Source organism: Struthio camelus, chromosome 2, assembly GCF_040807025.1.
Source record: "Struthio camelus isolate bStrCam1 chromosome 2, bStrCam1.hap1, whole genome shotgun sequence".
NCBI lineage: Eukaryota > Metazoa > Chordata > Aves > Struthioniformes > Struthionidae > Struthio > Struthio camelus.
This window is the reverse complement of record NC_090943.1, coordinates 80,408,566-80,429,804: the sequence shown is the minus strand read 5'-3', so window position 1 is coordinate 80,429,804 and position 21,239 is coordinate 80,408,566. Positions and strand designations below refer to the sequence as shown.

General features: G+C 44.2%; 1 protein-coding gene and 1 non-coding gene across 27 annotated transcripts in view; one reads left to right on the top strand and one right to left on the bottom strand.

Annotated features, from left to right (window-relative positions):
- Positions 1-3,021: 3,021 nt before the first annotated feature.
- Positions 3,022-3,090, bottom strand: LOC138066411 (small nucleolar RNA SNORD123). Its single transcript, XR_011139849.1, has one exon. It is a non-coding gene; the product is annotated as a small nucleolar RNA SNORD123 (small nucleolar RNA).
- Positions 3,091-4,668: 1,578 nt separating this feature from the next.
- SEMA5A (semaphorin 5A) overlaps positions 4,669-21,239 on the top strand; it is a 315,141-nt gene continuing 298,570 nt past the window's right edge. For 3 of the 26 annotated variants that reach the window (XM_068931378.1, XM_068931392.1, XM_068931373.1), the window contains exon 1: positions 7,401-7,545. The gene's annotated coding sequence lies outside the window, so the exon portion shown is untranslated. Of the gene's footprint in view, positions 4,885-6,851; positions 7,134-7,362; positions 7,546-9,172; positions 9,316-9,419; positions 9,659-11,370; positions 11,609-17,478; positions 17,605-21,239 lie in introns of those variants that run through there. The other 23 variants (XM_068931382.1, XM_068931389.1, XM_068931380.1 and 20 more) reach the window with 21 other exon arrangements.

The following is a 21,239-nucleotide window of genomic DNA, read 5'->3' as shown; positions in this document are numbered from 1 at the left end:
CTATCTGTAAAGTCCAGTGGGCTCCTTGTTGTTCTCCTGTTGGTATTTTGGAACATACGTGTTGTCTCTTTCTTTGTGCTGGATTTCTACACTTGCAAAGCACTTGGAATACTTTGGGAAAATTTTTCTTAGAACTTTAGAATTAGTTCCCATCTTTTTGTCCCAGTTATTGTGTCTTTGGGATGTGAGACATAACTTATTTTTGAGAAAATTCAAGAATGTTGGTGCACATGAGGGGCTTGGGCTGCAGGAGGATGTTATTCTTTGGTATCCTTATTTTGTTGAGGTGATGCAATTTTTCCCCCCCACCCCCCCACTTGTTGACAGAGTCCTATTATTAACGCTCTCTTTTTGGTACTAGAAGGAATTGATTATTAAAATAAAGATAGCATTAGCCATGTAGCTCCTACATATTACTTTCTCTGCTTCACTGTTGTCTTCTTAATTAGAGTCTCTTTCCACAGTTGCCAGAATCTATTCAAATCTGTCATTTTTATGTGAATTATTTCATTAGCTAGTTTGCCTTGCTACAACTACTTTTAAAATTTCAGCCTTTAAAAACTTTGTGAACGCAGAGCTGGTGATTCAGTGGTCCTAACGAACAGACTCTTGTTCTCTTTACACACAGCACCATCAGTGTGCTCACCAACCCACGGAAAAGTTCTCGGCTTCTGCTCTGAGAATGTCCAAGAGAGGCATATTACAGTCTTGGTCTCTGTTTGGTATCTGCTGGTAGCATTTAAAACACGATGCTGGACTTGCAAGGTGAACATCGCTTTCAGCTTCCTTACCTAACCTGGTGTCTCTTATGAACCCCAAAGTCTCGTTGTGTAGACAAAAACCTTAGTAATCTCAATGGATCTGGGCTAACTACAGAGTGACAGTGGCTCTCATTCTTTGACAGGACCTCTGGACATCCCTCCTGCTCATATGTCTTTTAGGATGAGGCTTGTTTGCTGGAAGTTTAGGCTTGGAAAAAATCACATTCTGGCTTCTTGGAGCTTACGCAAGCTAGGTGTTGCTTTCTTCAGCAAAATCTTATGTGTTTTCATGTGCCCAGCCAAACTGATAAATAATTAACCCGGAATATTTTTAATTGAGAAGCTTTTATTGACCAAAATACAAAAAATCAGTAAAAAGACATTTTAAAATACATTACCTGTTGTGACTGAAATAATTTCAAATAGTCACAACTGTTTCAGGCTAGGGAAAGCAATAAGAAGAATACAGATTTAACAAAAAAATTTAACTTACCCCAAATAGCTGACATTAGTAGGATGCTAAGGATGTAAAGTCAAATACTCAAATGCGACGTAGTACTAGAATTAGGGTTACCCAGTGCATTTTTAGTGTACCTTCTGGTAATGCTACTGCTTCCTCCTTTTCCCCCCTCAGGGAGCGTCAGCTTCCTTTAGAGGCAGAACTGACAAACTCATGGTGCCAGCTGACTTATGCAATTTGAATGAAAGAATAGTTTACAGTAGGAAAATAGCTGCATGCTTTTAAATGGACTGCCTGCAAAGAACAGACGTGATCTACTTTGCTAGCGGCGTTCACACCTGCTTGCAAAGTGGCTGGACCCCTCTGTTTTGAGCCTAAGCACCGAGCGCTGCAGGAAGGCTAAAGATGCGGCCGCAGAGGGTTTAGCTCCACGCCGATCTCCCGTGGCGATGCTGCTGGGCCCCAGGGATCCCTGCTCTGCTCGCCGTACTGCCCAAAGGTAGGTGAGCTGCAACCTCTGCTGCCGTTTGCGTAAAACGGGAGTGGGGCGGGGCGAAGACGCTTTTTTCTCCTTCTGGTTATTAGGTGTTTTGCTTTCACGATCTCAGACTAAAAAGCCCAGCTGTGAATAACACTGCCTAGCTTTTATGTTACAAGTGATTGACCAGAGTGTAGGAGCCAGACTGGAAATGGGCTTTTAACTTTCATTGCTGCTACTAAACGGTTTGATCTGATAGGGAACATCTGGCAGGGGAAAAAAAATTGTTGATCATGATACACCCTGTCTATTTGAAAGCTCCTACCTGTCTTATTTCCCATGTAAACCCTCTTGACAAGTACTTCTAGCTTCCCACCTTCGCTATGAGGGTTAAAGAGCGAAATGTCAGTGTGCGAGTGAGAGCTTGGCCACACAAACATGTTATGAATGAACTCCCATTGAAGTCAGGCGGTGAGACTTTTTGTAGGACTGACTTTCTTCCAATTAGTCTTTTGAGCTTATTTCAATTTAATTTACATGATTTTTTTAGTGGATTTAAAATGGGCTAGATTTATTTAATATTTATTTAAAATAAAAGGCTGCACAGCAGTGGTTTGCTCTGATTGAGCTAAATTACTTTTAAGTAATATGAGGGCTAGGCCTACTTGGGGAACGTGCTCCGAGATCCTCGTGCATGGACAGCCCCCCGTCCCTTCCCATGCCGGACTCCTAACACCTTGGCACTCGCTGGTAGTTTCGTGTGCTTTCACAGGAGAATTTGGATTTAGGGCTCCTAATCCTACATCAAAGTGTCACAGACGTTTTGACTAAGTAGCTACCAAGCTACTAAGTAGCTAGTAAGCTACCAAGCACTAAATTGAAGTTAAATTAAATTAAGTCTATCTGGGAGAGTTGTGCAAGACTAAAGGCAGCAGAATGTAATGTCCTCCAGGGTGGAGGAAAAGACATGCCAATATTTTTTTTATTATTTATTAAATTAAAAAAATCCTGAATCTTGGTTCAAATGTAATAAGGCTATGTCTTAGGTTTATAACTTTTCCTAATTTCAGTCCAATAGTCTGACCTATTTACGAGACCAGAGTTGTTAGTGTTTCCTATTAATTCCATTCCTTGAACTTCAGGACCGAATTTCTCCAAGGCATTCCTCATTCTCACCCCATCTTGCTCTTCATTTGGAAGGCAGCAGTTCAAGGAAGTGGCTGAAATGGAAGGCAGAAAAATAGACACACAAAAATTATTTGATTGAAGATATTCATTCTAAAATGTTGTTGGTTTTTTTTCCCACCTAGAGGAGAAATGAAGGTGAATCAGGAAATGGATGGCTTTTTCAGGTCACATGGATCAGTACCCCAGAATTCATCATTTTCACCAAATATCTGATCATCATCTTTTTAGGGACTTGAAATTACATGGCCCTTACTTATTGTTTATATAACAACTCTTCACTGCCTTATCTGTCAGAGACTTTAGTGAAAAGAAAGAGGCAATTAGTAAAAAGAGCTCACAGAACATGTTAACAAAGACAAGGGCATATTTATTTTTTTCATACAGCTGTGTTGAAAACATCACCTTAAACATGTATAAAACTATATTGTTTTTGTTTGCAAGGAGCCTTGTAACATACAAACACCATGAGAAATAGTGCTTTATTCTCTCTTTGATCACAAACAGTAAATACAGAAAAAAAACTATCAGGAGAACATCTAGCTCTCAAAAGTCAAGTAATTTAGAATCTCATATTGCTGTTCCTAATCCCTAGGTATTACAGATGCTAGTCAGTGTAACCTTTAGCTACAGCACATAATGTGAGACAATAATTTGACAAAAAAGGAGGAGAGAGTTTGTAGCCATGACACTTATTTCCCTGTGATTTAAAGCCAGTTTTGCAATGGTTTCTTTGGCCCATTAGACTTCTGTTCAGTCTGAACTTGTCTTTTGTCTGCTGCTGGGGTACACGCTACGCAGTCTTGCCTCTCTTGCTTTTTTAACAGTATACTTCCCTCCTGGAACCCTCTGCACATGGCCAATTTTAATCCTCTGGATTAAATCTGCTTTCCCAGCATGGAGAAGGCATCCATGTTTCTCCATACAACAGCATCCTAAGTCCCTGACATTTAAATACAGCAGATTCATGATGATCCAGCCTTGGAAGATGACTTTGCTCAGTGCAGGTAGGATACTGAGGAGTCGCACAACTCTGACCTGGCAGGCCAAAGATCTTCCTAAACCTCAGCAGGAAAGAAGGAAGAAACAGCAATGGAGACCTAGCAAACAGACTTTTTCAGTGCAAAGGGCCATGAACGCCTCCGTCTCTCTCCATCCCTCTCAGTGAGGTCACAGAAACAAGGTGGATTCAAGATGCTAGAATGCACAAATACCGTGTTTTCTTAGAACCGGTTCCGAAAAGGGAGCTCGTTTACGTGCCTCGTGCTCCTGCTGGCCTGCTCTAAAAAGTTTCTAGCCAGCAGGAGGGTTTCTCCTGAGCAGATGATGGTGAGATCGAGAAAAGAAACTTGGAAATGCCACAGTTAATCTTGCGTACGTCTCTGTTGAATTCAACAAAAACAGCTAATGTTTCCAATGGAGTGAAAAAAGCAAAACGTAACAGCAAACAAGCCTTTGAGCCCTGTTACTGGGAAGCAAGCTAGCCCTTCTCCCTACGATGGAAGCACACAGTTCAAGGCTCAGTTTTACTGAAACTAACTCCTCCTCCTCCTCCTTCTGTTTTTGTTTTTTAACCTAACTTGAACTTTGGACTTATACTATCTGACACTGTTTATCGCAGTGATGAAAGACAGACATACTGCCCAAAGTGCTCTTCACTGGAAATCTGAAGCCAGGCCTTCCCTTACCCTTACCCTGTGGCGTTCCTACTTAAGCAGATGGAAATCCACCCCCTTCCCTGCTTTATATCCTGCCACCACGGGGAGGAGTTGGAACCTGGCTTCACACCGAGTTGGCCAAAAGCCCTGGTGTGCAGCCTTTGCTCTTCCAACTGCACCACCTTACGGCTTTCTCACACTGCCATCCCTGAAGGCACTGGCCTCTCATTTGTTGGAAGGAGGGATCAAACAGTGAAGAATTGAATGATAGGCAAACACAGGGCACAGGAGGAGGATCTATAGTGGAAGAAGGCTGGATGGCTGGGACTAGGTCCTGCAAAGGTATTTTTCTTCTTTACATCAGATAGCGGAGCTTCCCCTACTTCTTTCCCTCCCCCAGCATAATACTGCTAGGTCACGTTAGGATATCCTTATTTATCACTGTTGTAGTAGCACACGGAGGCTTAGCCGGGGATCGAGGAATCACTGCGCAAGGTAGCTGTACAGACCCAAAGTAAAAACCGGTCCCTAATCATAAAGGCTACATTCATAATGTGCCTGGGGATTGCTTTGCCTAAAAGTGCACGTCTGACTTCCTCAGCTCATCTGACTTAACTCTGCACTTAGACATAGGGTTTAAGCAGTCTTACATTGTGTAGCTTTATTTCAAACGTGGTTACTCAAACGCACAGTTTCATGGATCTTTTTTAGTTCTTTTCCGTCGAGCTTCTCAAAACGAAGTAAAATGAAAAGTAATCACTGACATCGATACTGTTCTTTCATGAGCTTGGTGGTGAAATCTGAGGCATGTGACTTGAACTCTGGGGATTATATAGAGAAAGTATCATCTCTGGGAATTTTTACTAGGATTAGTCTACATCATGAATTCAACATCATAAAACAGCTATAAAGGTGTCTCTTTATAATTTTTTTTAACATATGTACTTTTTCTTCCACAGCCAACGTGCAGAGGGGTTGTTAGGGGCTAAAAGGTGCATCAGTTAGGGTGTTGAAATTTTTACTTATTTATTTATTTAACTGGTAGAGGGTTTTGCATATACAGTACCTACTTTTCCAAGTTAAAATATTGACACTTTCTTTTTAAGGAGTCAGAAAAAACAAATATATGTCCTATCAAAGAAATCTAAAGCTATTGTAATTGATGAAGATATATAGAAAACACGAGATTTGGTGATGTCCCCAGACACATCTTAAAAACACGCCAAACAAGTTCACAGAGCCTATACATGAATCATCCTACATCTGTAGCTACTTTGATGGCAATTTCAAGACTAGACAGAGTCTTTTATTTTCTACATAAGGATTATTTTCCTGAGATAAGGAAATTTCACAGGAAAGTGACAAAAATATACATTAAGTCTGAGTGTTATGTAATTAAGGAAGCATCCTTGACTGTCAGGATACATGACTGGAATGGAATAACAGTTTGGCCTTTAGTAGTTTTTTTTTTTTTTTAACTAACAAGTAGCCATTAAGAATCTTCCAACTTCGAGAGCTTTCATTTCTAATGATAATTATGAACTTTCATAAACATTTCTCCTTGAACTTCTTTTATAACATAGCCAAAGTTAACATTTTCCCTCGAGTTGGATATTTCAGGCGATTTGGATTTGCAGCATTTTGGCTTGCATATAGCTTTTGATTCTGGCTGTTTTAATTAAGTATATTTTACAGGATTACCCTACTATGGATCAATTCCACGCTTTTGTTTGTTTTAATAAACTCCCAGTGCTTTCTTCTTCTAACCCGAGATCTCGCTACAGCTAACAAAGTCAGCTCGTGCTGCGGATTGCAGTAGAAAACATGCAAATGCTTTCATAAAAGGAGACAGAGAGGAGGAGGGGAAAAAAAAGTGGATGGAGTTCATTTAAAATATACGTATGAACAAACATAAGCTGCAGGTTTAACACAGATGGATCGCCTAAATGAAAAAAGGGCATGCACGGAAAAGAGCGTTAAGGGCGCACGTACCTGCGGAGGATGCTGCGCGGCCGGGCCGGGCCAGGCGCGCCGCCGTGCCACGTCTGCGGCCCCCTTCGCTGCGCGGGACCTTTATAGCCAACTCTCCCAGGGCCTAAAAATAAACTTGCGGGGCCGACACGTCGCTCCGCGCCGGGAGGGCAGGCAGGGGACGGGGAGGGGAGCAAGAGGAAGGAGGAGGAGGAGGGATCGCCGCAGGCTCGTACGTGGCCACGAGCCCGCCAGCCGCCGCCCGCCTGCGCGGGGGCTGCGCGGCGCGCCGGGGCCGCCGTGCGCGCCCCTCGCTCGCTGCGCGCCCGCGGCCCCGCGCCGGGGCTGCAGCTGGGGCGGCGGCGGCGGGTGCCTCCTCGGGACGGCCGCCACCTGCGGCGCTTGCCGCGCAGCCCCCGCGCAGCCCGGCCAGGCGGCTGGCACGGCCGCGCCGCGCTGCCCCTGCCTGGCCGCCTCCTTCCTCCCCCTCCTCCTCCTCCCCCCCCCCCCCCCGACTGCTGCTCGTCGGGGTTTGTCGTGCGGAGTTGTGCGGGCGCTGGGCTGCCCGTGCTCGCAGCTGCTGGCGAGGAGAAGCCTCGGGTCATGCTTCTCGGGCTGCGGTAAGTTAAAATAAAACAATTAATAATAATAATAAAACCCACCCAGACAAGCCCCGAGCGCAAACGTTTGCAGCCGCTCAACCAGTTGCAACTTCGCGGCGGGCCCGGAGGGGGCAGCGCGGGGGCGCGGAGCGGAGCGGAGGGGAGGAGGGAGCTATGCGCGCCCGGCCCGGCCACAGCCACGGCGGAGGCGGCGGCGGCGGCGGCGGCTGCGCGGGGGCACCGCGCTGCGCGGCGCCGGAGGCTCCGCGGCTGCCCGCGCTCCGCCCCCCGCGGCGGGGCAGCGGCACCGGCTCCGGCCGCGGGGCCAGCGCGCAGCTGCCGCGCCTCAAACTTGCCGGCAGCGGAGCGCAGCGCGGCGGCAGCAGCCTCGGCCGGTGCCTGCGCGGTGCAGCCTCGCCGACATCCGCAGGTAACCGCCGCCTTGCGCCGCTCGCCCTGCGCGCACTCCCGCCGCGCTTGCGGGCAGAGCCGGGGGGCCGCTCGGGGTTGCAGCGCCCCCCCCCCCCCAAATTCCTCCTTGGGGCTGCAAAACGGGCTATAATCCCGCGCCTGGGGCTGCACCGTTGGCTCAGGGAAAACTAGGCTGAAGCCTTAAAACAGGCGCCCCTCCGCGCGCGGAGCCCCCTGCGCGGCTGCGGCGGGCGCCCCGCCACTGCTCGGCGCGTTTTCTTTCTTGTTTTTTTTTTTTTTTTCCCCTTGTTTTTCTCTGTGCCCTCGGGGCATCCAGCCGCTCGCCGACGTTTTGGGGAGGTTTTGTCGCGCTCCTGCAGGAGAACTTTCCCCTGCGCCGTCTCTCGGGGGAGAGCGGGAAAGAAGCGGCGTGAAGGGCGCCGAGAGTTGTCCTCGAAACTTAAGGTTTTCCGTGGGCTACTGCGCGGCTCGTTCTCGCGGTACGGTTTGAAGTCTTCAAATAGAGTTTTATTGTCGCGGTGATTTAACATGGCAGCTGCCCTGGCTGGGATCTGTTGTGTAAGCGCCTTTGGGCACCTTTTGGGCAGCAGAGTTTGGGTTGGCGTTGTGCGGTAACGCAGAAGGAGACACCGCAGCCTGTCGTGTTAATCCGTGTTTTCACGGGGATTGCTCGCCGGATAAACGATGCTCTTCTGGTTTCTCGTATCAGCCCAGATGCTCCGCACGCCCATCAGATTGGCGCTGCAGTCCTCTGCCCAGGGTGCTTCTCGGGGGGACGGGACTGTCGGTGGCGTGGAGTCCTTCTACAAACTGCCCTGGTAACAGGAAAGGTTTCTGCATGCATGCACGGGCACCCTGGCTTCGCTAAAGACCTAAACTGTGTTTACAGCTAGAAATTGCAAGATTACAACTGAGGAAAGCATCCACAAATCCTAAAACTAAAAATTGTGGTTGGAGTTAAAGTAATGGCATGCTCCAGCCACACTAGAATAGCTTATTTGAAGACCACGTTTTCCGAAAGCTGACTAAACGCTCTTAACTTGTGTTTTTCTATGGAATACTAGCCCAGTTAGAGCTCCATAAAACAGAATTTTTGCAATGGAAGTTGCACTCAAGTTTTAGTTCCCGGCAGTTTCAACATCTTCAGGGTGTTAAGTAAGACTCCCTTGCACTGCTGATGTGCTTCATATGTTTCCCTGAAGAGCCTGATGCCTATTCAAGGGAAAGTATATTACCATCTTGAAAGGCTCCGATGTGGCCTGAAGTACTTTGTTTAGTCCAGTGAAAGATTTTGCTGGACTTGTGTATTTCTGTGCTGCGTTCCCCTCCCTCCCCTCCAGCAGGTAGTGATAATCTGATTTTACTCTATTGACTGGTGGGTTTAATCTCATTTTAATGTTGCACAGCTGTGAGAAGTCCCGCTGAGAGCCAAGCCTTTGCTCTGGAGGGTGGCAGTTGACTTGCCTGTTCAAGAGGTTGTTTTGAGCTAAGCACTGTAAACGTTGCCTCTTCCTTAGGATGTTGGATCAGAGTTTTGTTTTGATTGAGGAAGCCCGAGGCATTAATATCAGTAGTGTCTCATTTCTTTTAATCTTTAACCAGTGCCGTTTTCTCAAAACGTTTACGGGTAGTAAGAGGGCTTGTGCACTTTGTAATCATCCATAAACTTTGGTTGTAGCAGGTTTGTTGAGCTGGTTTCCTGCTGTGCAGGCGGGTGAGAGAAGTATGTGTTGCTGTTGCTTCCAGGAGAAAAGGAGTTTGCTTGCAGGTACTTAGCAAAGCGCGAGCGTTCAAACCCCTACTGGCTGGTCTTATAGGAATACAGGATCATCACTGAACAAAGGGCATTACTTCTTAGTGAATAAACTGGGCGGGGGCAAGCCCTGAATGGCAGAAAGATAACAGAAGCTTCGTCCTGCTAACTTCGGTTGGGCTGTTGGAAGTTGTGGGAAGGAGTTCAGCAGATGGATGAGCTCCTGGGATGAAGGAGCAGACCCTTTGCTGCACCCTAATCTTTCAAAGGGCGACATCCCTGCGTGTTGGCAGTGAGTTATTTCTGTGCTGCGAGTTATTTCTGTGCTGTGAGACGCGGAGGTGGAGTTCGGTCGATGGTATGTGCGTATGTGTAACCCGGTGCTGTGTTACTTGGCATAAAGCAGCATCTACTATTCAGTTAACATGTTGTGCTCGCTGCTCTCTAAATAGCAATGATGTATGATTTAGCTGTAGATTTAATAGCTGGTTTATAAAATGTTGATCTTATCTTAATATTTAGTAGACATATGTTCTGAAGTCGCTATAGCTACTGAGATAAATTGGTATGATTGCTGCTGTAATTAGGAGGAGGAGCACTAAGGAAGTCTTAATTTTCTGTAACTTCATTTTATGGAGATGTATAATTGGAGTTCTTGTCAATGCTGAGTTTCCCTAAATTATTGTTAATCAGTCCATTTCTCTTCATTTTTATTCTTTTGCTCTCCTTTGCATGTGTGCATATCCCATATTGAAAACAATTTTAAGTTACAAGCTGTATGTTTGGTCTTTCCTAATGGTGTTTTTTTTTTTTTTTAAACTGAAACTGATTCCAGAGAATGAAAGTTTTTAGCAAACATTATAAATATTTTTCAAACTGACTCTTCTGAGGTATCTAGCTTTTTGTCAACTGTTTACAGTAGGCTAGTTTTCATTTCCAGCTTGCAGCATTGCAGATGTGACCTGTAGAAGACAGGTGGCAGTCTACTATCTGCAATTTTTTACAGAAACCTGGTGAGTTGCACTGCTTGAATTCTGCAGTTTAGGTATACTTTGCCATTAAAACCAGTATTTTTTCCATAAAAGGTTGGGCTGTTTCTTTTAGTTTCACTTTGCTTTGCAAACACGTCCAATTATTTAAGAAATCTGCCGGGTTGCATCTAAGTGTAACACCTTCGCTTAATATTGTCAGGAAACTAGCAAATGTAAACTAAGCTAATGTCCCCCAAACTGCAGTCTAAGTCAGTGCTTTGGTCTTGGTTTTACTAAGACTGTGTATTCCAAAGTGCACCGCATGTAAATCTCTTGTCATTTAGTGGATTTATTAATATATTTATCTCTAATTTGTGTCTTCTGTGAAATCCTGTGAAGCAATGCAGTTGTCTGCAGCTCTTTATCCCTGTACTCATTATTTTTGTATAAATATGTTAATAAAAGTGTTAATAAAATGTTAGAGATTCTGAAGAGTTCTGGAAAGTTTTGGGAAAGAAATCTATACTTGTATCCTGGTGCATGTTAGAAAATCAAGTTACTTCAAAGGACCGGCTGTTCTGTGAGTGACAGTAGTAGGATTCGGGAATTGGTGTGAAGTCTGCATTGAAAACTGCAAATGCGTTGTCATGTGTTTAACTCAACTTTTAAAAGGGTAATGCGATGTGAATCGCTAATGTTTCCTTGGAGCCTTGGAGGCTGAGTAGCTCTGAATATTTGACATAGAATTTGATGATTTTGAAATCCTTGCTAGAACAGCAGCAGCATGCAGCCGCTCTAGCAGTGTTTTATAGCTTTAGAAGAATTTTATAGGAGTAACTTCCAGAATAATGAACTTCCACTGCTATCCTGTCTCTGTGTAACGTTGGGGATGCGTTCTTAGGCTTTACAAAATGCACGTGACAAACGCATTATGGAATGTGTGATGGCTGCTGAGTTGGCTTATAACACGAACTAGATGGCCTGAAGAGATGCTGTGTTGCACGGCTGTGGATGGCCATAGCACAAACTGTGGGATTTTCTGTTCTTTTACAGAGCCTTCCACTTCCTGAATTTCAAAATTGAGCTGCCGCGTCTCCTTTCTTCCCTTCCTAAGTTGCAAGGCTGGAGGCGAAATCGGCATGCTACTGGAAGGTGCTTTCTGGTTAGAATTAGGTTTATCTGAGAATTGAGAGTGCTCAATAGGCTTAACTGTAAGGCCTCTGTAGCCAGAGAGAGAGAGAGCGCGATTTTAATACTTTTGTGCTCTGTTGTTCTGGCCCCGGCTGAGGTTGTTGCTGAATCATGGTTTCTATTGCTGGTGAGCTCTCCAGACAAAGGTATGCAAACAAATATTTGTGTTGTGGTTTCAAAAAAATGTTCAGGTAGTCTTTCTGTGCTGTGTTTTCTCCTGCGTAAAGGCACTTCAGAAATTCCTGCCTCTGTGGTTTTCTCCTTTGTGCTGTTCCTGGGTTTTTTTTTTGCTTTTATTTATTTATTTTGTTTGTTTTCCTTGTGTAGCTCCTTCAGGTATGTAGATTTAAAACAGTTGTGTTTTGTTTTTGTCCCCCCTCCCCCCCCCCCCACTTAACCTGGATCATTTCAGTGACCTGGTTTCAGTGGAAACCCGCTGACAGTCGCGTTGGCAAAAGGCCCTACAGAAGAAGTGTGACACAGGAACGCTGCTGAAATGGCTTTGGTATGGGGAAAGGCAATGTGGGATGGAGCCCTTTGTGTTGATCTTGTCTGAAAATTCAGAAAATGCTTCGGAAAATTCCTGACTTCCACAGACGCAGGGGGGCAGCTCATGCGTGCTGCCTTGTGTGTCTTAAATCTTGCAAAGTTTTAGTCTTTCTGCATTAAGAGTCCAAATTGTAGGCTGTGAAAAGAGACTGGATTTTGTCTGTAGTCAGTGACTGCTGTTTCCTGCAGTGGACTTCCCGGCAGGCAGGTCCTCCCAAAACTGCGAGTGCACCTGGGCTTGTATGTTACTTAGTCTGAATTCTGCTCTTGGTGTCCTCATCTGTTGTGTCATGTTCAGCTTCTTATTTTGAACTAGTAGTAGAATTATATGGTCATTTTATTAGGTTACTTTATCAAAAACAGTGGGTGGACAATTGCAATTTTAATCTGGCTTCTCTTGCTCCAGGGCGTGCTTTTCCTCTCCTCACTTCTCTGACCTAACCAGTGGTTTTGAAGTACCTAGTAAGAAAGTTTAAGAGGAGGCTGAAGACAGTAAGCGCAGAAAATTGCTATTAGTATGTGATGCCTTATCACCTAGTACTGCCAGTATGTTGTGGATGAGATGAAAAAATGGGATTTTTGGCTTTGAAAAGGAGTGAAGACAACTGTTTCCTGTTAGCGCTCTTCAAGGCACATCAGCCCTGGGGTGGGCCGGGAGACTGACCGTCTCTTGTTCCTGTTCTCTGACGTTGCAAGTCCACGTCCTGACTCTCCCTTGATAATACAGTTAAGTTTTTTTATCTCCTGCCTTCTCATATAGCTGCGTTTGGGTGACGGGGCAAATTCGGATTAGTCCCTCGAGCAACGATGAGTCGCAGAGCTGACAGAAGAGCTCTGGCGGGTTTGGCCCCGGCGGCTTAGCGCGCTCACGCAGCCTTTTGTCGCGTTGCCGGCGCGCGAGGCTGCGGGCGGGCCGAGGCGCAGGCCTGCGGCCGTCCTCGGCGGCAGCCGGACGTCGCTTCTCTGAACGCTCGCGTCGGCCCTGCGTCGGGGTCTCGAGGGGCGCGAGAGAGCGCGGAGCTCGGGGCGGAGGGGAGCGCAGCTCTGCAGCACCGTGGGCGCTGGCGACCCACGCGGGGCCGTAGGGCGGTCCCAGAGGTGGGCCGGGGTCGCTAAAATGTGGCTCAGTAACAGCCAAAGGAAGGATCTGGCCTCTGTGTTTGGACTGCTGTTCTTTTTGCAGTTGTGGTGGTGGTTGTTTTAAATTGATGGTCTGGAGGTAAGGAGTTCTGTTTTGTTTCTTCAGTATTCTGTGCGTGAGTTAGCAACTAGCTTTTATTGTAAAACAGCCTTTTTGCTCTCTTACCGATAAGGTTGGCAGGGGAAATTGTCTTGCAAATTCATTTAGTCTGAAGGCCAAATAAATCTAGATCAGAGTGTGAAGAAAAATAGTCTTGAGCTACAGGTAAACACTTAATTCAGGTTTTTTTTGACTTGAATCTTTGCTTTCGTGTCTCAAATCTGATACCATTAAGTGCCTTTAAAATAAGTTGAGCAAAATGGGTATTTCCATTGCATGCCCCTACGTTGCCTGTAATTGGCTATCTCTGTCTTGGAAAACACCCGTTGCTTTTTTTGTAGGTGACTGTTGACAAAGCTCTTCCTTTAACTGCCGTTGTAGAGATGGTGAATTGCAACTGGTCTTTTCCCAGAAGGTAAAAAAGAGTTCCAGTTTGTTGCAGAGACGTAGTACTAATGCTTTAATACGAGGCGATAGAAGAATTGCATGACCTCAAATAGAGGGAGCTCAGTGTTTTTGCAAAGAAAAATTCATATGCTCGCTCACCTTTTTGATCTACTGTGAGTTACTTGTAGAACTCAGGCTTGGTTCATAACTGTGTGTATTTCTTAACTTTGTAGCTTTAGCATCCCCTTAGATCTTTGGAAGGTAGGTCTCTCCTTTCAGAAAACAGGGAAAAGTCCTACTCTCACCTCTGAAACTCCTTTATCTTCCATAGAATGTCCTTGAAAAGTCAGACAGCTTCCTCTTTTACTGCTAGTCTCATCAGCCTCTGCAAAAAATGCATAGTTTTACCTTTTTACCAAAGTTTACCTTTTTCTGTAAGCTCTGAATTGCTAAGAGTGTGAACGCTGAAAATTTGGTAACCGGCCTGTGAATTAACATATGAAATGGATAGAAGAGTTTAGACCACGGTTGTTCCAGGCTCACTGCACACATGGGCGTTTCGAAAAACTTTCTTGTCTAGACCTAAAATCAGGTCTAGAGAATGCAATTACAAACAAAACTAAAGGATCCAGAGATTTCTGATTTTAACCGAGAGATGCGGTTCCCTTCTTGCCAGCAAAGTGCTTGTCTCCGCTTGCCTTCTTTCTGCATTGTGGAAAATGCTGCTTTATGGAATATTTGAGCCCCTTGTTACCTTCTCGCTTATTTGATGGCTACAACATTTTAAACCTTGTAAGGAATGGATAAGAAGTGTCCTTGCTTCTGCATCAGCTGCATCAATAGTCTTTTCCTGCAAATCACTGTTCGTGGGAAGAACAGTGATTCCATGAGTATTGTATAAATATCAATTTTGATAACCAAACTGAGCAATATTGAGGAAAAAATGCCTGACTGTTCCTGAACATCCTTCATGCTATATGTTAAGCATGTTTAATCCTAGCCTGTGTCCCAAGGCGTCTACAGGTAGAGTCTCCATTCATGCAATGACGTTCCTACTTTTTTATATGCAATGATCATTCCCAGCGAGTTCAATTGTGTTTCAGCACATGAAGTGAAGCATGTGAGTCACTCTGTGCAGAACCATCTAAATAGTAAGATTTCTGGTGCCTTATGCAATATATTATGAAGTAAACTGGAAACACTTGCTAATTGTTGTCTCCTAACATTGCTGTTGAGTAGGAGCTGACTGTGTCGTGCAGGTGGTATGTTCAGTTTGCTCTGGATTGTGAAGCATCAAAAAAAGATTAACACAGCCATATAATAAAATTAGTGTAGTGATAGATACTTTAGAAATGTGTGAAAAATGTATTATAATTATATCTGGTCTATGGTAGGCAGCACTCATTTGAATAATAACTTTTGTGTAGAAACAGTTGGGTGGGGGTCTGCAAACAAAATTCATGTATTTAGATGAGTGGATCATAACCCTGCTGAAAGTAAAGCCTATGTATAATTCATAAGTTTTCTGTGAATTGTAAAATTTGTGTGACATTTGTAGTTTCTTAAATATTTGCATGCAGCATATATGAATGTTTCCTGGCTTTCTGTATGCATGGTCAAAATTAACCATACCTTCCAGTTCCCTCCTCCCCCCCCCCCCCAATATATACATATATATTTTATATATGTGTGTCTATATATATGTGTAATGTGTGCCTCTGTGCATCTCTGTACATACACAGGCACACACAACGCATATACAGATATGATTGCAGCCTACTCTAGTTTATGCAACAGTAGTATCGGCTAGATCATATTGTATGTTTTAGCTAAACTGGTGCTATAGCCTCCTAGGGGAACAAAGAATAGAAGCAGAAGGATAGCCAGCTCTTTCTAAACGGCAGAACTAGTCAGCCTTAGTCTGGTGGTTAGTGCTCAGGACCCTGCCAAAAAACGAAGTGAATTGAAATAAAGATCAGAACACTGGTTTTGATAGTTTTTTTTTTGCTCTTCAAAGAGATGAGCTCTTTCGAGCTCAAAGAAATGTCAGAATCAAATATTGATTATATGGATATCTAAAATTCATCAACTGATTAACTTTATTCTAGCAAGCTGGACTGCAGGGAAGGATGGAGCAAAGCTTAGCTTGAGAGTGGGTGAAAAAATGAATAAAGTAAATGCAATTTAAATTAATCCTTAACCATGACTATATGGAGATCATTTAAAGGCAGAAAGCATGATGTGATTTGGCTGGATTCAGAAGATGTAATTTGAACTGTAGGCTTTTGGTAAATTATGAAATTATGTTAGCAGAGGCAGACCAGAGACATGGCCAAATGAGCTGCACTACAGTAATAAGAACTCACATGCGTATGGGAGTTTGAGGTTTTAATACACTTTTTTTTTTTTTTTTTTCTCCTGAAAGCTGATGAGCATTTTGTAAGTGCAAGCAGTTCTTCTTAAGGTTTGCCTTAGGCATTACAATGCATTCTTGCAGCAGATTCTGATTAAGTCTACCTATGGTTTAAGGTTTAAGTACAGTTATTACATGTTGACTGCTAAATCTTTGAGTGCTTCCTCTTCTCCCTCAGATTTGCAACTGTAGTTCCAAAAGTGTGATCAGTAGATCCTAGTATGTTTTCCTGAGACCATCTACAGTACTACATTGCTTTTATAGGGTTCCCTATTAAAGATTAGGTACTGTTTACATGTTAATAAAGAAATAATTCTGCAGAGAAGGTGATTCTTTTGTACGTGTAAACAAAACTTCCTGAATGGCAGTGCAGGTGTAGTGTGCAGATCCCACTCTGCCATATCCATCAAGGATGAGAGTCTCTATATCTAGAACAGGAAAAGCAGAACAAGTGGGAGAGAAAGAAGGAGAGAGGATATATTGGATGTGTGTGGATGGAGAGCTTCAGAGGAAGCCAGAGCCTGGCCGTTGTAGGAAACCGGTGCGGAGCTGGTGGGAGCGAGTAGCCTGGATATGGGCAGATTTAACAACCTTTCTTCCTTCTCTCCACCACTAGGTGCAGGTCCCTCCCACCCTCACCTTGGGTTCCTCCTCACCAAGCCTTGGCTGTTCACGGGCTTGGGCTCCGTTTTGGGTAGTTTGAAAAGGAGGGTTAGCTGCATCCGCTGCTCCAGTTCTGTCTTTCTGAGGTACTCCGAGGTATGCAATTAGCTAATGAAATACTTGAGGGAGAGTTTGTCACACACGTACCTGTGGGTAACTTGATGGCGGTGCTGCTAATGTAAATAATTGGCAGGCAGAAGGAGTTGCTGAATAATACGAGTTACAGAAACGGAATCTCGGATTGGAAAACTTGGTCAGGATAATTGGATTCGCGTCACCAGCTTTGAGGGAGGGGATGCTGTTTCCATTTGGATGTCAATGGTTTGTGGATGTACAGGGCTTCCAGCTCTTCTCCAGATACTAACTTTCCCTTTGGTTTGTGCTTCTTCTGTGAATTAGGTGCTTTGCGGTACAACTCCAACGGTTATACGAACCAGTTGATGCTATGGCTGTGTTACGGAGGCAAATAAGTTTTCGCAGTTATAAAACGCGTTCTCAATACGTGCTTTAGTTTGTGGGTAAGCTTTGGTTATCAATTTTGGGTTTGAGAAGTCAGTGTAAAATGGCAATGACCTTGTTTTAGGTCTTGGAGAGAGATCTACGGTTCAGCATAATTCCTTTAAACCCAGAGCCAGGCTCTTTGCTCTCCGCCTTGTGTTAGGAAAAACATTGCTTTTTTTTTTTTTTTTTTTTTTTTTTTTTTTTTTTTTTTTTACAAAAGTGGTCAAGCAGTCAATCCCATTGGTCACCTGAGAACTCGTGATGAGAAGAAAAGCTAGGAAGCAGCACTGTTTGTTTTGCTGCAGGGACCCAGGTCAAGCATGCTGCAACAGCACTGTGGCCTTCCTGCCTGAATGCCATTAATTATGGCCACTAAAGAACAGAGACAGGTTTGCTCTAGATTATCTGTAATACCAAGTATACTTGAAGATAACATTAAGAATTTCGGTAAAGCTTTTTTCATTCCAGTATCGGCATATCCAAACTTTTTTTTTTTTTTTGGGGGGGGGGCTTGTATCTCTTAAGTATTGGCTTGAAAATCTTCCAAGGGTAGTTTTATTAACTTAACAGAGTGCAGACGTCTCCGGCTGTGAGGAATAAGTCACAGTGACTTGTGGGGCTATGTCAAAAGTATCGTTAGGAGGCTTAGAACGAAGGGAGCAATTAATGAACAGTCTTCACTATGAGCAAATGTCAGTGGCTCCTCCAGGGCTAAGCTGCCGCTTTGCCATATTCATTAATTGCTCTTTTGAAGAAAGCTGGGTTTAATTAAGCATACCTGCGAAAACCCGCAAAAACGGATCATGAGAAAATGAGAAGTGTTTGAATGGAAAAAGTGGCCTTTAATTTGGTAAATAAAGACTTTTTCCTTGTCATGGGGTTTTTGAGCTTCATATAGCTGTTTCTGGCTGATGTTTCCTCCTAACTATTGGGATTGTCTTCAGTGGAGCTCTTGGCTGAGGAGATGTGCCTTTTTGTTTCGCAGCCTGAAGTAAACAATTACTATGTTCACGTTTAAATCTCTCTGATTAAAAATTTATTAAAATCTATCATAACAAGGGATGACTATAAGTATGGTCTCAGTCTACCTGTTGAAACGTGGCAGGTAGGGGAAGTATGCACGAACAGAGGTGTATATATCTTAAGCCCTTGTTGTTAATGCTCATCCCAAACTTGCTTACTCTGCGCCTTGGTTGAGAGTGTCTCCTTGGGAAAGCCAGAGAGCGGCTCTGGAGTATAAACTCTTGCTTAAAACTGGATTGGCCATTGTACTCAGCAAATTACGGGTCTAAATTTGAACTTACATGAATGGTGGCTCCCACAGTTCATATTTTTATGTGGAGTGCGGTAATATGTTTATTACCATGTTCATTTATTACATTTTTGACTCTGTTTTCTAACTCGGTGAGCTAGAGGTAGTTGTGGTCCTTATAGTATATATGACTGGAAGAGTCTACCTAGAGAGTGGAAATGATTTCAGTGTGATTTTTCTGTACATTGAACTGAGATTTGCAATAATATATTTAAAATACTATTCTTCTGGTATGAAAGACTCCGGAGGAGAAGGAGAATAATATACACCATGGCTGACCTCTTCTAAATACACTATTTCCAGATATTTGTTTTGGTTTTGTTCCTGAGCTTGTGTTGTATAAGGATACTCAAAATATGAGGAGAAATTTTGCAAAAGGATTTTTGTGGCAGTTTTCAGTTTTGAGCCAACCGGTAACTGAACATTTTAATTACCTTATACTTTAAACGTGACGATGTGCCATTGGGCAGGCATGTTAGACCTTGGTAAAAATAGCATATCCTACAGTGGCATTCATCCAGTGATCTAAAATTAGCCTTGTATCCTGTGCATGATACCGCTGGTGGTCACAAGCACTCAATAATACCCAGCACCCTCCATCGTTCGAGCAAGTCAAAAAATGCTTATTTTAAGCATTTTATGGTTTCATGGCGGGCCGACTTACTGCTATTACTGCTGTTCTTTATGCGGCATCAAAAGGTGCAGTGCGTTTCGTAGGTATTGAAAGCGAGTCTTGGCCGGAGACGGTGAAATGGTATGGCCCAACCCCGCGTGGGCGGAGGTTGGTGACAGAATCCCAGCTCATGTTGAAGCAGTTCACTTGTAGCGTTGTGGCAGGGTTTGGTGAAATAGGCTTGAGGAAGAGGGCTGCCCCCTGAATTAGGGGGCAATAGAACTTGGGGAAAAACAGAACTCGGGTATTACGGTGCCATTAATTTGCATGTTTGTGGGACTTATCATAGATCATGATTAGTTGTGTGGGGAAAGACTGCATTGACTTCTTTGTTTCTGTTATCTCTCTCTCTGTAGATATGCCAATATATTGATGTGTAGATGTAGGTGTCTCTAAGTGCAGAGGGGGATGAGAGACAGCAGAGGGTCAGCCTGTATATACTCTCCTATACCTATAAGCATAGGTTTTTATCATTCTTCATCATATTTAATAGTTGCAAGAATTTTAACAACTGCTTAGGGGATAAGTTTTTTTTCCCTCATCCTTATTTTAAATGATACTTAATATTTTCATTCGACTTCACTTTCCATGCTAGTTATAGCTTAACTCTTAAGAGTTTGGATTATTAGATGCGCAGTTCAGAATATACAGAAAAGCAGGCTTTTGCCCCCTGAAGTGAACCTGACCTTAACATGCCTGTAGTAGGGTAGAGTGGGCACTCAGGTGCTTATTCGTGCTGTGGAGGAGCGTAGGTACCATCGCGGGAACGAGTGGCACCACAGGAGCGTCAGCCAGAGAGTAACTTAGCACGTGGACTTGAAAAAGAAATGAGTTCTGCAGACGTATGTTACTTTCCAAGTGAGACTGATTGATTTATTCACTCTTCAAGTTTTTCACCTGCAGGGAAGCAGTAAATATTGTCTAAAAAAAAAAAAAAAAAAACCTGCATAATGCAGAATGGATTTTGAGGAAAGCTAAATACCGTGTCGTGGCATCTAGTGAAGCTGTAGTTAGTAATACTGTGTTTGCCCTGCTCTAGGGGGATGAAATTACTTTGTATATGCCGTTTGCCAAGTATTTTGTAAAGGCGTTCAGACTTCTTCCGTGGGAGGTGCTGTAGAGGTAAATAGGTCAATTATATCCAATTTCAGTGAACTTGGGGCGGGGGGGGTGGGTGGTGGAAGTGAGCACGTTGAACCTGCTAATGCTCTCGTATAGAAGAAGTCCTAGTGGTGTTCTGGGCAGCAACAGAAATACCGCAATAAAACAATTGCGTTTAAGGTCTAACACTTCAGACAGGCTTTGGTTCCTCAAGCCTTTCTTTTTAAACAGTGCTGATTGTTTTCCAAGGCTTGGAAGGAAGGAGGGGAAAAAAAAAAAAAACCCACCTGTCTGAAAATGGCCAATTTAATGTTTGCTTCAAATATAACAATTGTGCTGGTTTTGTTGGGAGGCTGGAGAAGAAGCCTGTGGGAGAAAGCAGTCGTTTCTGGGCTGTCTCCTCGCCCCGGCGCGGGAGTCCCGGGCGCGTGGGCGGCAGCGACCCGCAGGTCTCCCTGTGAACGAGCCACGTCTGTGCCCGGCGGGGCTCAGCCGCTTCCGTGAAGCGCTCGAACCTCACGGGAGTAAATTATTCCCACGTTATTGCCAGTTTTGACACTGATTTTAGGCAGAGTTTGTTGCGGGCATGGGAAAAGCCCCGCCGTATCGTTTGTTTAGTTGACAGCCGCAGCCTCGCGCGGCGAGAGGAGAAGTGCTGTACGCTGTGACGTTCGCAGACGGGCTGGCACGCAGCTTGGATGGCTCTTGAAAACACACGGTGCTGTAAGAACTCGGTGGCTTTGCCGATGTAAACGCCGCTGGGGGAAAAGGCTAGCTTCTGTTTAAAAAAAAAAAAAAAAAAAAAAAACGGGGGAGAGGGGGGAGAGAAGAAGATAAGCTATGCTTTAAGCTGTTTTCTTGTATGCTTAGCACCTGGACCGTCTTCAGAAAACTGCATATTTTTCTGCTTTAATAATTTCAGGGTGGTTATTGAGTGA